We start from the raw sequence: 15,235 nt of genomic DNA, 5'->3' as shown, positions 1-15,235 counted from the left end.
ATACAGTATAGCTTGCAATAATTAATTGCAAAGGGCCTACTATATGCCAGGCTTTTACACATCCAGAAAAAAAAAGTTAATTCCCATTTAACTGAGTATTTCACAGTATTAAATATTTGTTACCTCTAGCTTTTTAGACACCAACTTCTTATATTCCAACTTCAGTTTTCTATATTATAAAATATTACAAGGTTAAGGAAAATTCTACCATGACTTTGATCAAGGGAGAATATCAACCATCACTTTCTCTTAGTTTAGGGAAATTTGCATTCTGTTAATTTCTGTGCTCCAGACCTCCCAAAGTGACAGAGGTCAATTTAAGATTATTTTTTCCTCTAGGGAGATTGACTTTTCTAAACATAAGTGAGAAGAAGACTATATAGAAGAATGCCCACATGATTAGGCACAACTAAAGGAAATATCCAAGATTGTTACATATCACCAAAGCTTATTTTAATTCTCATGAATCCTTAATTTTTTTTTAAGCAGCAGGTTTGCAAAGTTGTGCTTTATTCAAAGTTCTGTTGAAGGCCACACCGTATTTCTCTGAGGTCTTTTTTAGGCCAGTGGTCAGCCTCCTACGTTGTTCCTCCAAGTGCCTGCAAAATAAATGTCTTTTTTTTTTTTTTCCTAAATGATTCATCCTTGACTATTTTGAGGGATAATAGTTATGCTAGAGGGCTGTAATCCCAATTATTTCAATAAAGGTAGTTAAAGATGGCTTTCTATTGCTGTTTCTCAATCATCTAGCATCTTCCTAGTTCTCTACAGATTCCTCAGTAGAATAATGAAAGCAATTTCTTGAGTACCTTGCCAAATGCTCAGGATTTTTAGGCTTAAATACCTGGACCACCTCTAATGTAACAAAGTTTTTTTTTTTCCCTGATCATTATTGCTTAGATTTCAGCAAACTAAATGAAAGTTAATTTAGCTGCAATGTGTTAGAATGCACTGACTTTGGTAACTACATAAAAATACGTCAATCGCACAAGCATAATTTTACCTTATTTGCAGTCATGTTTTTAGTAACATAATCATACATTAATGATATAAAGATACTTCAGAAAATTCACTTATGTTTCTGGTGCAAAGAGCCATTAGAAAATTTTACAAACAAAGTTAGTAATTTGTTTAACTATTTTATGGACTAAAAGGAAAAATGAGATGAAGCAATCAATTTATTTTTTTTCCTCTTAAAGTCTTTACACATCTTTGAGACCCTTAAGGATCACTACCAAATATGATATTTGCCTTTTTAAGAAATTTTGATTTTAAAAAATTGGTGACAGTTTATTAAATAGCATAGAAACAATTCCTTTTTAAGCTGGATTGTTAAAGAGGCATTTCTCTGAAAATGTGTATGCAAAATGAAACAAATTTAGTCGAGGGTTTTTTTAATTAAATTTTATTTTATTTTTAAAAATTAAACATTGTAAAATGTTCTTGTAAATTCAGAATTGATTTTTTTTTTTTTTGTAATTTGTGTATCTAGGGAAAAAACCCCTCCACCAAAGTCATTTTATGAAGAAAAAACTTGAGAGGCTCTTAGCACTTCATTGACTAATTTATGAGCAAAGGCCACGTCTGCATTAGTCAAATGAAATAATGTGTCAATGTTAACAAAGAAATTTTCTTTATTGCTGAAGGCTCTGCATTAACTTGAACAATGGAAACATCAAATTGTAATTGTTTATCCCCACCAAATAAATGAGCAAATCATAGTAGTTACTTGTTTACTTGTAATCTTAGAAAGATATAATTCAATTTTACTTTATTAGGAGCCCCATTGAATGGACATCGTAAAATACAGGTGCCTAATAGGCAACTCTGCTCAGCTAATGAAGTAACATGATTTAAAAAACATAATTTGGAGGCTCTTTTAATTAATTAATTAATTAATTAATTTTTAGGGCTACACCAGTGACATATAGAAGTTCCCAGGCTAGGGGTCAAATCGGAGCTACAGCTGCCGGCCTATAGCCCAGCCACAACAACTTGGGATCCAATCTATGTCTTCAACCTACACCACAGCTCACAGCAATGCCGGATCCCCAGCAACTGAGCAAGGCCAGGGATGGAACCTGATCCTCATGGATTCTAGTCAGATTCGTTTCCACTGTGCCACGACAGGAACTCCTGGAGGCTTATTTTAAAGAATATACTTTGGTTTCTAGTTTGCCTTATGGGAGAAGAGTAGGTAGGAAAATTCCTGAAGCTACCTCTGCCGTTCAGTTCCCTTTCTGCAGTGTTGCAATTTGACCAGCCCTGTGAACACCAGCAGGAAATTGGACCAAAATAGATTCAGCCAACGTAACACAGGATGAGATAGATACTGGTGATGGAGGAAGAGAAATGGGAAAAGGAATTCATCACAATAGAAAATGGAAGATGATAGAAAGGCAGGTTTGTGTCCAGGAAATGGAGCTATTTGAAAATTAAGGAAATAATATAAGTGGTTATTTGATTATGACTAATTAACTACAAATAAATAAAATCTGCATAAAACACAAGAAACAGAAGCAGTGTGTTTTTCTTTCTCTTTTGGTCTAAACTTGGTTAACAAATATTAATTCTCTTTTAATATATGTTAAGCCCTTAGGATAGTGTCTGGGGTATTGTAAGAGCCCAATAAATGTTAACTATTATTATATTAAGTGAGATCAAAGGGACCATTTGCTTGAACTGTTTAATTTATAAGATAATCTTCTGGAGTTCCCGTGGTGGCACAGCAGCAACAAATTTGACTAGGAACCATGAGGTTGTGGATTCAATGCCTGGCCTCGCTCAGTGGGTTAAGGATCCAGTGTTGCCCTGAGCAGCGGTGTAGGTCACAGATGTGGCTCAGATCTGGCGTTGCTGTGGCTCTGGCATAGACCGGCAGCAATAGCTCTAATTAGACCCCTAGCCTGGGAACCTCCTTATGCCATAGGTGCGGCCCTCAAAAGACAAATAAATAAATAAATAAAATATAAGGTAATATTCTGCATTGCTGAAAGGTATTTTTTAAAATGAATATAAGTCAGTTTTCACCAAAACAATAATAAATTCTAAATATAATTGTATATCCATGTTAGTATAACATTATTTTGTTGTTTTTTAACACAGAATAATTGGGCACAGTTTCTAACAATAAAACAAGAATTTTGGAGTTCCTGCTATGGAACAACGGGATAGGTGGCATGTCTGGGACACTGGGATGCAGGTTTGACCCTGACCCATCACACTGGGTTAAGTATACAGCATTGCCCACAGTTGCAACATAGGTCACAACTGCTGTTTGGATCTGATCTCTGGCCAGGGGAACTCCATATGCCATGGAGTAACCAAAAAAGAAAGAAAAAAAGTAATTTAAGAAAATTACCACGCTGATACATCAAATTGCCTTTCTCTTTTGAATCTGTGTTCTGGAGTTCAATAGCAGGATATGGGCAGAGGGAAGGCTTTTGCATCTGTAGTGTCCATGTGATGAATCTTCTCATCTTCCTATCTTTGTCAGGTTTAATTCTCATTTCCATTTATATAGAATGCAGATAATTTCTTTCTATGTTATACATTTTAAAAGTTAAAAAAAAATCATGAAAATTGTTTTGATTTGAAATGCATTAGTTGAATTAAAATTCTCAATTGTTTCTTTGAAATGTTTTATATATATATATTTGAAGTTACTGAAAGTGATGATTTTAAAATACATTGAAAGAGTCTGCCTTGAATTATCATTTATCTGGCATGTACCTGTTACACCTTTTAATATGAAAAGTATCCAATTATCATGTAATAAGTTGAATACTCATAAATCTAGAACATGGAATCTGTTATAAAATCTAGAAATTTTACTTAGTATTTTTTTGAGGTGAAACACACTGGAGTTTTCAAGTTTAATGTAATTAATCATAAAATATACCAAATAACAGTGAAGAGCAATGAAATTTACATGACTGTTATTTCTCCAATGAGATGAGTTATATTGAATGCTTTTTTACATAAAAGTAGTCAAAGAGATATTCCCATCATTGTGCAATGGAGACGAATCCAACTAGGAACCATGAGGTTGTGAGTTCCATCCCCAGCCTAGCTCAGTAGGTTAAGGATCCAGAGTTGCTGTGAGCTGTGGTGTAGGTCGCAGATGCAGCTCGGATCTGGCATTGCTGTGGCTCTGATGTAGGCCAGCAGCCACAGTTCCAATTAGACCCTTAGCCTGGGAACCTCCATATGCCACGGATGTGGCCCAAAAACCAAAAAAAGGCAAAAAATAAAAAGTTCAATACAAAAAAAAAGGTCAAAGAATCCCAGAAATGGTCATATTTCATTGATGCAAACTTATTGCAGAGATATGCATGCTGTGTGCTTTATGGAAATCTAAGATAATACCGGTTTTGCCTTTTTTTGGGGGGCGGGTAGTTGTTTATTCTCTCTATATATCTTTTTTTTTTTTTTTAGGGTCACACATGTGGCATATGGAAGTTCCCAGGCTAGGGGTTGAATCAGAGCTGTAGCCACTGGCCTACACCACAGCCACAATGATACCAGATCCGAGTGTGTCTGCAGCCTTCACTATAGCTCATAGCAACGCCGGATCCTTAACCTACTGAACAAGGCCAGATATCAAACCTGCATCCTCACGGATCCTAGTCAGATTCGTTTCCTTTGAGCCATGATGGGAACTCCATGTTTATTCTCAAATCTTCTTTAAAGGATAATTAAAAACATTCTCAGATCTATAATAAGTTATTTTTCAGGAATGCACCAAATTTTGGTCTCTGCTCAATTTTAACTGCAACAAGCACCATATATCACTGAATAAGTTGCAGTCACTTCATGTAATTAGCCAATGCTAAAGAATGTTTTCATCAGAAATAACAGCTACTCCAATGGAGTACCTGGGAGAAAACAAATGGAATGTCCTCCATATAATTCAAGAACATATGCCTATTAAACATGGTACCCAGAAGTAGATAAAGATAATTCCTCTAAATATTATTGTAACCCTTTTGTCTGAACCGTTTTAACCACATTGTCTTTTAGGTTTCCCTTTTAAATCATCTTTGTCTGTTACCTATAACCACTTTTAAACCTTGCAAGCCCACAGCCTGGAGCCTATGTGAATAGGTGTAAAATTTAAAGCCAAAATGAAATAAATCTGCTTAAACAAATAAGCAGAAACTTATTAAATACTGCCCATAATGGAAAACAAAACAACTCACAAAAAATTTTTGAAATAAAGCATTTTATTGCTGAGGTTATATTATTTTTCTGAACCATTACGTTACATATATTGTACCGTATGATAATTTGTGAAGTTGTTTTTTAGCATTTAATTGGATTTGTACATGTGCTACTTGGAAAATATGTAGCCTTCTCAGCTGTTTCTCAGAGCCATCTGAGGATTGCATTTCATTAGAACAAGGTCTGATGTCATAGCACTCAGCAATACATTGCAGCAGGCAAAGAATTGAAATATATAAAATCAGCTAAAATTATTTTCCCTTTCTGACATCTTTCCAATGACGTTAATGAGAAGTAATTTGCTTTATTTGCTATCTAGGTTTTTTTCAATTGATATCCTCTAAATTGCTTCGTTTCTTACATAATCTAATTTTTAAAAATCCAAAAAAATAATACGTACACGCACACACTACCACACACACAAAAATATATTTCTTTAAAAAAAATAGTTTTAAAAAGCCCTTTGCATAAGCCATCCTGGCATCTCTTCATTTTATAGCCCTGTGAGGACCGAGTCCTTCTCATCCTTAATGAATCTGAGAGAGGACAGTGTAATTTAATTTGCTTTTCAATCCGTGAATGGAAATTCTAGAGTGTGATAACAGATGATTTCAAGTTTGAATTTCCAAATTTATCCCGATCAGTTTAAAAAAATTTTTTTAGTCCCTTTCAGTCAGCAAATGATTGTGTTCTAAATTGTTTGGGCCACTTAATCCATGGTTTAAACAGTGGCACTCTACCCCTGATTCTAAATTTCAAGTATGTCTCATGCCACTGGGTTGGTGAGGCTAATGGGATGTGGGGAGAAGACCTTGTCAGCCGGATAATGATAATGATAATTGCAGCAGCAGTTACTCCAGTGTGAGTCTCTGGAACTCTGGAATCATCACCTGTCAGTTAACTCAGAGTGTAGCCAAATGAATGCTATGGGAGGCAGAGGGATCTTTAGACAGTTTCCTAGAGAAGTGCCTTGAGTAGGAGTCCCAATGGAGCCTGAAGTGAGAAGAGTTAGTCTCTTAGAACAGAGCTCAGGATGTCAGCGTCCTGGCTCAAGCCAAAGTTTCCTGGTCCAGGTCTCTTGTAGCTGTGTCTCATGCATTGTGCTCCCAGGAGTTCAGAAGGGACCTTCCAGCTCTTTCATGAAAGGTGTATGATCCAATCCATAAATCTCATTGATGAAAGAATAGCACATGTGAAATCATGCCCACTCCATGGACTGCCCTAGTTCTGAGAAGTGTGGATCGATGAGGACTAAATGGTCAGGTGGCACGTAGATCAATCAACAAATCAATTCAGTCCATGAACACTGGGCTGCTCATTACCCTGCACTGGGTTGCATTAAACTAGGACCAGGAAAGCAAGCAATAGGTTCTCAATATCTGCTTTTGCCAACAGTATTCACTTACCTTCTTATATGCTCAAAGTAGTTCCAATTTCAATTAAGAAAACAGACAAAACACCACTTAGCTTTTTACTTGAGTATCTCTCCGGGCCACTCTCTGTTTTCTTTGTTTTTGTTTGTTGTTGTTGTTGTTTTGTTTTTTAGCAAAGGAAGGTTCACAATGCTGTGAGCTTTCTTTATTTCTTAATTACTCAATGAATTTTATTACATTTAGAGTTGTACAGTGATCATCACAACCCAATTTTATAGCATTTCCATCTCAAACCCCCAGCCCATCTCCCCACCCCGCAACCTGCCTCCTTTGGAAACCATAAGTTTTTCAAGGTCTGTGAGTCAGTGTCTGTTCTGTGAAGAACTGTGAGCTTTCTTAGATAGGGAATGCTTCCTATTAATCTTTGTGTCCCCAGCACCCAGCAGAATGCCTATTACATAGTAGGTAGTTAAGGGATACTTGCTAAGTAAACGAATCCTATGGTCTTGTACCCAGCTCATGATAAGCATTTCATTATACAGGTGACTTGGACATGAGGGAAGGCGGTTATTCCTCAGAATGCCCTGCAGTTCCTCTCCAGCCTCAGCCCAAGTGAGCAAGCCTAGCTGTGTCCCTTCCTTCTGTGCAGACAGGGCAGCTCTGCCCAAGGAGCATGTGCTCTCTGCCACCCAGATGTCCCCAGATATGCCCCTGGATTATTCCTGAATATGTAATCAGCCTCCTGTGGTCATTCCTCAGATTTTATCCTAAGAGATTAAAAACTACACTAGGCTTACCTGTTCAGGGGATAGTGTATAAATACATTAACTATAAATAAAAGTAAAATGTACCCATCCAACAAGAAAACAAACACATTAAACCAATGTATCTGATAGATACTGTATTTCCTCAAAAGACAGCTATGCATTACTGTGTGTAAGGATGGAAGGGGAAGAAAGACAAAATGCATGGAAAACTTTGAGGACTAGATTAAAAATATAAATTAGGCACTCAGACAAACCTGCATAAGCACAGAAAACTACTGTGATAGCCAGGCTCAGAAAGGATTACAAAATAAAAATGTATTAGAAGATTCCAGGGACTCCAGGAGTACATACTTAACTGAAGCTGAACTTTATTTAGGTCTTAAAAAAAAAATTGAAATTAACATAAAGCCGTGATTTACCCCAGACTTAATCATTCATTTGTGTATTGTTAATGCTTAGTCCTCTGGAGTAATTTTAGGACATTTTGAGCAATATTGCTTGTATTCAGCTGATTTCAGAATTTAATTCTTATTTCAATTGGGTAAATCATTTTAAAGAGGACTAGCTAAAAATTGCCTTTGAGGAGGTCCAAGTGTGTTATGTTATGGTAAGAATATTCAGAAACCACTGGATTTTATGAATAAATAGCTTTCACAACTTACGAAAATAATTTTTTCTCATCGCCAACTGTGATGTTAGTTTAAACATATAAAGTCTACTTTTGAATTCCTGCTTGTGTCCCTGTCACCTTTGCTTGCTACTGTGTAACTTCACCTTCATTTTTTTTTTTTTTCCCTTGCAGAATCCAATGAGAAAAGTACATCATTGTCTTAGTTTGCTCAGGCTGCTATAATGAAGTGCTATAGACTGCGAGGCTTAAACAACAGAGGTTTTTTGTTTGCTTGTTTGCCTGCTTGTTGATAGTTTTGGAGGCTGAGAAATCCACAACAAAGGTGCCAGCAGATTGAATTCCTGCCTTGTCGACAGCTGCCTTCCTGCTCTGTGTTCACATGACCCATACTTGGTATATGCTTTTGGGGAGAGAGATTTCTCTGCTTCCTCTTCCCATAAAGGCACTAACCCCATCGTGAGGACCCCACCTCATTCTAAAGCTAATTACCTCCCAAAGACCCCACCTCCAAATGCCATTCCATTGGGGGTTAAGTCTTCCATAGATGAATTTTGGGGAGACACAAATATTCAGCCCATAACAGTTATGCATAAACCTACCAATATGCTTTCTAAATACACTAAAAAGCACAGTATGTAAAAGTACAATGAATTTCCTTTTCATTAAGAGGCTCAATTATTTCAGGGAACTCACATGGTTTAATAACCCAGCAGGCAGGCCATTTCCTAGGTATAAACTGAACACATGACTTTCCAAAGCATGTGGGAGGCCCTTCTCCAGGTGGAACCTTCTCCATTGTTTTTAGGTAATGGGATTTTTTTTTAATTCTCCAGGACCAAGCTCATTGTTCTGCATCCTTGGAAAGACTGGACAAATCAGGTCTGAACTAACCCCCTAACCCTTCAACATGCCTGAACCTGCAGAATTCTTCTCCTTTCTTTTTTTTTTTATTTAATGATTTTGGAGTATAGCTGATTTACAGTGTTGTATTAGTTTCAAAGGTACAGCAAAGTGAATCAGCCTTACATATAAATATATCCATTCTTTTTTCCCATATAGGTTATTACAAAGTTTTGAGTAGATTTTTCTGTGCTATACAGTAGGTTATCATTAACCATCTATTTTGTACATTAGTGTTCATATTTTATTCCCACCTCCCAATTCTTCTCTCCCCCTAAAGGTTTCACCTGTGGTACCTGTAAGATTGATTTAAAAATCCATAAGATTGTTTCTGTTTTATAAATAAGTTCTTTTGCATCATTTTTATTAGATTCCACATATTAGTGATATCATGCCATATTTGTCTTTGACTTATTTCACCCCGTATGAGAATCTCTAAGTCTATCCATATTGCTGCAAATGGCATTATTTTATTCTTTTTTATGGCTGAGTAATATTCCATTGTATATATGTACCACATCTTCTTTATCCATTCCTCCATCAGTGGACAGCAGAATTCTTAATTTCCTATGTGTTTATTCAGCCTTTCCTGGTATATGTCCTCACCCACAACATCAGGACAAGGGCTTGTTATGTGTTTAGTCCCTAGACTGTATCTGGGATGCAACAAGCACTTATATTTGTTGACTGAATAAATCAGTTCTACAACAATATAACCTTCATGGGGTAAAGATTTTTGTTCTTCTCTTTACTGCTTACAGAATACTGCCTAGCACATAGGAGCTGCTCCTAAAATAGCTGATAAGTAAGTAGGCTATTAAACATGTAGTTAGGCCTTTGGGAAAGAAAAGTGCAAAAAAAAAAAAATTCTAATGGGATACTTATGATCTTCATCCAAAAATAGCCTATTGGAATACAGAGGAGTAGTTGAATGAAAAGAAACAGCAAGCCAAGAATTAGAATATGTGAGTTTTAATCTCTATTTGGTGTCTCTGGGGCAAGTTTTTTAACCCTTCTGGGTATATTTCCTGATCTATAAAATCTAATTGTAAACATTTCTCTTCCTGGCTTTACACAATTGTTTGATCCTATAAGATAAAATCTATGACAGTTTTATTCAAATATATGTTTATCAATATTATCTGCCTCATCACACATTTTTTTTATGCTTCAGAACAACTATAATGGAGTAAGAATCACCATGCACATGCTTTACAGCTAAAGAACTTAAAATGTAGAGATAAAATAATTTTCCGGTGGTTCATGGCTTTCTGTTGTTGAGCCTCAGTTCTTACCCAGAGCTGTTAAGATGTCACATTAATTCACCTCAAGTCCTGGACTAAAGTTCTTTCCTTGCAAATTGGACTCAAACTACTTCTGCAGCTTTTTGATTTGGTTTGACTTTAATATGAATTCAAAACTTTGTAATTATTACACTAAATCATTATTGAAACTGATTACGTGAAGATGTGAGAAACCAGGGTAACTAATTATGTGCAAAGTGAGCTTGACCTATACAGAGAAATACTTGTTTGAAGGAAAGATCACTATCAATTTATGCGTTTTCTCCAATTCCCCTTTTGTTATGTAATTGAATTCTCTATCATGCTTTTTGAGATTTTAAGATAATATTTCAATGTCAGGTTCACTCCATGTCAATTTCATTTTCAGGCATGCTTTACTGTCAGGATCAATAGTTCTTTGTAATTTAAACTTGCCGTTCGCTATGCCTCTTGGTACTACCTGCCACCAGACTAGCTAAGCTTTGTTTTGGAAGACACATTTCCCACTTTTTATATTATTAATAACACTTTGGAAATATCACTGAGACAAAGGCATGAATAAAAAAAATAAAAATTGTCAGGTAAAAATCATGTGTGTGGGTTTGTGTGTGTGTGTGGTGTGTATGTGCATGCATCTATGTGAAAGAAAGAAGTGTTTTACACTCTGATTGTTTTAGATCCATTTCTCAGTTATAGTGAAGGCATTTCAATTTTAAGAGAAAGTTAAAGAAGCAAAATATTTTACCTTTTGTCTTAAATTTTGGGACCCACAGACTAAGAAGCTGTGAGAGCTGCAAATAGCCCTTGATAATAATCTACTCATTAGAAATGAGGGGACTTCAGGGTGGAGTAAGGTGGGGTTACAGGGCCATTCAGCTGAGCCTACTCTCCATCAACATACCTCCCAGCCTTCCTCCAGGCCTACAGTGTTGCTTTGGAAGCAACAACACATCACCAATTGAGACCCAAGTAACTAGCCTTTACATTTGATTGGTCAGTTCTTTCCATCATTCATCCATAAAGGATGTACCGTAGTAGAATAAGATAATGAATGCAGTGTATTTTGTGACTTCCGAAGATCTTATAAAATATGAGCAACATTTACAACAATATCAGCTACCATTTCGTGAGTTCGTGAGTTCTTGGTACATGCCAGGTACTATAAAGCAATTACATATAGGATTCATTTATTCCAGATTTATTTTTTGAGGGCTTAATATGTGTCAGGCACTATTCCAGGTGCTGAAGATAGCAGTGAACAAGACAGACCAAATTTCCATCCTCAAGAAGCTTACTCTACTGCTTGGTGTAAAACATAAGTAAAATATATAGACTATTACACTGTAACAAATGCTAAGGAGGAAAAAAATAAAGCAGAGAAGGGAGATGTGAAGCCTTGCAGTGTGAAAGTGAAATTTTACATAAGGGACCCACGGAAGATCTCACAGAAGGAATTGAGCTTTTAATTGCATTTCAAATGTCAAAATTACTTCAAAGGCAATAATATATAAAGGGAACATTTTGCCCAAAATTCTCCTCCCCGTACAATATCCTTGGAGTGAATTTCCTTGCAGCCTTTATCAGTACCCATGAATGTGTTGCATAGTAAACATTTTCCTCTCTATTATAGCCATGTGACGGCAGATGACTTTTGTGAAAAGGTTTGATAAAATGAGGGAGAAAGGAGTTGGAAAAGGACATGCCTGGGTTATTCCAAGGGCAGTGAGGAGGTCGGTGTGGCTGGAGCAAAGGGAATAAGGTGAGATGAGAGAGTACCACACTGACTGTGTTGAAAAAGCTGTTGGAGGGTTTAAACCTTCATGGTAGGAGTTGGCCTGGAAATTTTACGTATGAGAAAGTCTGGGGCTAAGTGAAGGGAAGCTGCTTCCCCTAGGTCACTCAGCTAAGTGTCAGAGTTGACACTTAATCTAATTCCAAAACCCATGCTATTAATCATGACAGTATCTTGCACGAATTACAGCAAGCAAATGCTTGAATACACTGGTACAAGTGAAAAATCAAGATTAAATGAATGCTACGTGAGTGTTCATTGCATCTGGAAGGGTGTGACAAGTCTTCTTGAAGGAGTTGCTGGGCACTCATGAATGAGTATTATTGCCAGAAACAAAGATGGGTTTAAGGACATTCCAGACGAATGGTAAAGAAAAATATCCTCTTGGACTTTATAACCATTAAAAGTCATTATGTATAAATCGTCTTAACATTCTAATAGCTAGCAGTTAACACTTTAACTGCTTAAAAAAGAAAAGTGTTACACAGGGGAAGGTACGGTGGGCTCTGAATTAAGGACACAAAGATCTCTCCATCCACCCGCCTCCCAGAGATGCCTTCATACAAAGATCTCTCCATCCACCCGCCTCCTAGAGATGCCTTCATTTGATCCACAGTTTCCTTAAATTAGACCTGCCCGGAAGTAAACTCACTTCTTCACCTGAAACCTACTCCGGGATATTCACTCTCATGGAATGTTACTGTCATCCCCTGAGTTGACAAAACTCTTATTTCTAAAGGTCATTCTAGATAAGTTCTTTTTCTTGCTTCCAATTAAGGCTCCAAATCTAGTACTCGTGAATGTTCTTAATTAAATATCTCTTGAACCCTTCCTGTGTCTCCTACCACTGACACCATCAAATCCTTATCAAGTCACAAGAGTTAAGGAGAAAAAGGACCAGCTGATTTTCTGCTTCGTCTTCTTCATTTACTTATTCATTCACCTATTTTTATTAAGTACTTCTTCTTCCAGGCATCATGAGAGATGCTGGGAATTGAAGCACAGCTGACCTCCCTCAAGGAACTTACCATCTGGTAGGAGAAGGGAAAGCAGCCACGTCAACAGGTAACAGTGTTGTAATATCCATATATTCAGACACAAGTGGGCCCAGGGGACATCCATTAATATTTGACTAGGAGGAGTCTCCCTCGTGTCTCAGCAGTAACGAACCTGATTAATATCCCCTAGGATGTGGATTCATACCTGGCTTCGCTCGGGGGGCTAAGGATTCAGTATGGCCATGAGCCATGCTGTAGGTTGCTGACATGGCTCAGATCTTGTGTTGCTGTGGCTGTGGCATAGGCCTGCAGCTGCAGCTCTGATGCGACCCCTAGCTAGGGAATTTTCAAATGCCACAGATGCATCCCTAAAAAGATAATAATAAAAAAAAATTGACAAGGAGAATGCTCGGATTATAATCTTCGCATGGTACTTCAATGGCTTCAAGATAAAGTGCACATATCTTAGCAGTGCACTTAACAAGGTCCATCCCCATCAAGCCACTGTGTGACCTTTTAGCCTCACTGTTCCTCATATTTAACCTACCACCAATTCTACAAAATGACAATGACCCTTAGATTTTTCTCTAACCTTAAGCACAAGCTTTCTGTCTAGCTGATCTTCTCTTTGCTCCCCAGGCTGTCAATACATACAAGCTCTTCCTTTAGTCACTCTAAAACCTGCTGACAACTATATATTTGTCAATTCTCAACTCAAATGACTCATCTACACCCACTGGTTCACACTTCACCCAGACCATTCTGAGCTCTAGGAAAGATAGAGGGAAAACCTCCTTGGTAGCACTTATTACCCAGGATTGAGTTGTAGTTACTGAATGTCACCTCTATAATAATCATAGCTCTAGCTAACATTTACTTAGTGCTATTGGCCTGAGGTGAGGTCTGGTTGATATATATATTTTTTTAATTTAAATATTGAGAGACATATTCCATTTCACAGAAGAAGGAACTGAGGAGGGGAGAGTAGGCAGCTGGTCCAAGTTCTCACATGTGAGTGGTTGAGTTGGGCTCTGGTTCCAGAGCATGTGTCATTAACCACCATGCTATAGTGCCTTGAAATATAATGTTTTATTCTGATTATCATGAATATTGTGCTATATTTATCTTTATCATGTAGATGAAGAAACAGAGAAAGTCAAATGACTTTTCTAAAGTTACCCAGGTAATAAACCTAAAGCTAGAATTCAAATTTAAGATGAATCTGACTCCAGAGCTTGCACTAAATGAATCAATGAATGAAATCATTTCTCCAAGTCCCAATTTCCTTGTTTTCTTTTTTTAAAGAAATAGTCAGACTAGATAATCTTTACATTTGTATCCAAATCTAACAAGTATTTTTGTTTTGTTTTTAAATCACCCCAGACTCTTTTACTTTGATTTGGAGATATATTAATAACAAAAATTATTTTGTTTTCATTTATGTGTCAATCTGATATACTAAGATAACACTAAAAAGATTATGTTTTAAGGTAAAATACAAAATGAGGAGTTTCATCAGTCATCAGAGCTCTCTGAAGGACATGGCGGAGCCTGGAGACATGGCTCAAACTTATGAATTCTGTCTCAATAGCATCTCAGTCTTGGCTCAATCCACTGCCAATGGCAACTGATCTGGGCTGGGTCCTGCTGTGCCAGGCATGCAGGCAGACAGGCACCCGAGGGCCGCCAATCCATTCTTCACCCAGCAGCCCTACTCATCCACCATTGTTGTTTTAATCACATCAATCATTTTTCCAATTCCACTTTGTCCCAAATCCAAGCTCTTAATCATAGGTCTCAAATCTCTCTACCAATTAGTCTTCCCTCCATATAAATAGAAACATCTTACTGCCTGCTTGTGGCACTGCACTCATAAACATACTTGTTCCAAGGATTTATGCTCCTTCCTTCCTAGCTTCTCAAGCATATAGCTTCTGCTTTCCAAACTCATTAAAAGTCACCAGCTTTTCCCAACCAATATCCCCTGGCTTTGATACTTCAACTTTTTGTAGTATCTCTTGAGAAGTTATTAACAGAGGAAACACATTTGAAACCAAGCTTCCCATATTGTCTAACGGAAAATTATGTGAATAGGAGTTGGAAGGAATCACTCTGAGTTGCAACTCTGCATATTATTTTAGCCTCAGTCTTATCTATCTGTAAAATGAAATCTGAATATAAACCCCGCTGCCTTATGAGGATTAAACACACCTTTATTTACGAAGTGCAGGTATAGTGAGTGCCCACCATATGCTGACGCTGCTCCAG

General features: G+C 37.1%; 1 protein-coding gene across 9 annotated transcripts in view; it reads left to right on the top strand.

Moving 5' to 3' along the window:
* GRIK1 (glutamate ionotropic receptor kainate type subunit 1) overlaps nucleotides 1-15,235 on the top strand; it is a 419,248-nt gene that overhangs the window by 36,115 nt on the left and 367,898 nt on the right. The window contains exon 2 of one of the 9 annotated variants that reach the window (XM_021070896.1): nucleotides 12,942-13,034. The exons of the other annotated variants lie outside the window; for them this stretch is intronic. The gene's annotated coding sequence lies outside the window, so the exon portion shown is untranslated. The remainder of the gene's footprint in view (nucleotides 1-12,941; nucleotides 13,035-15,235) is intronic. 9 annotated transcript variants of the gene reach the window in all.

The sequence above is a fragment of the Sus scrofa genome, chromosome 13 (assembly GCF_000003025.6).
Source record: "Sus scrofa isolate TJ Tabasco breed Duroc chromosome 13, Sscrofa11.1, whole genome shotgun sequence".
NCBI lineage: Eukaryota > Metazoa > Chordata > Mammalia > Artiodactyla > Suidae > Sus > Sus scrofa.
This window is presented reverse-complemented; position numbering and strand designations above follow the sequence as displayed.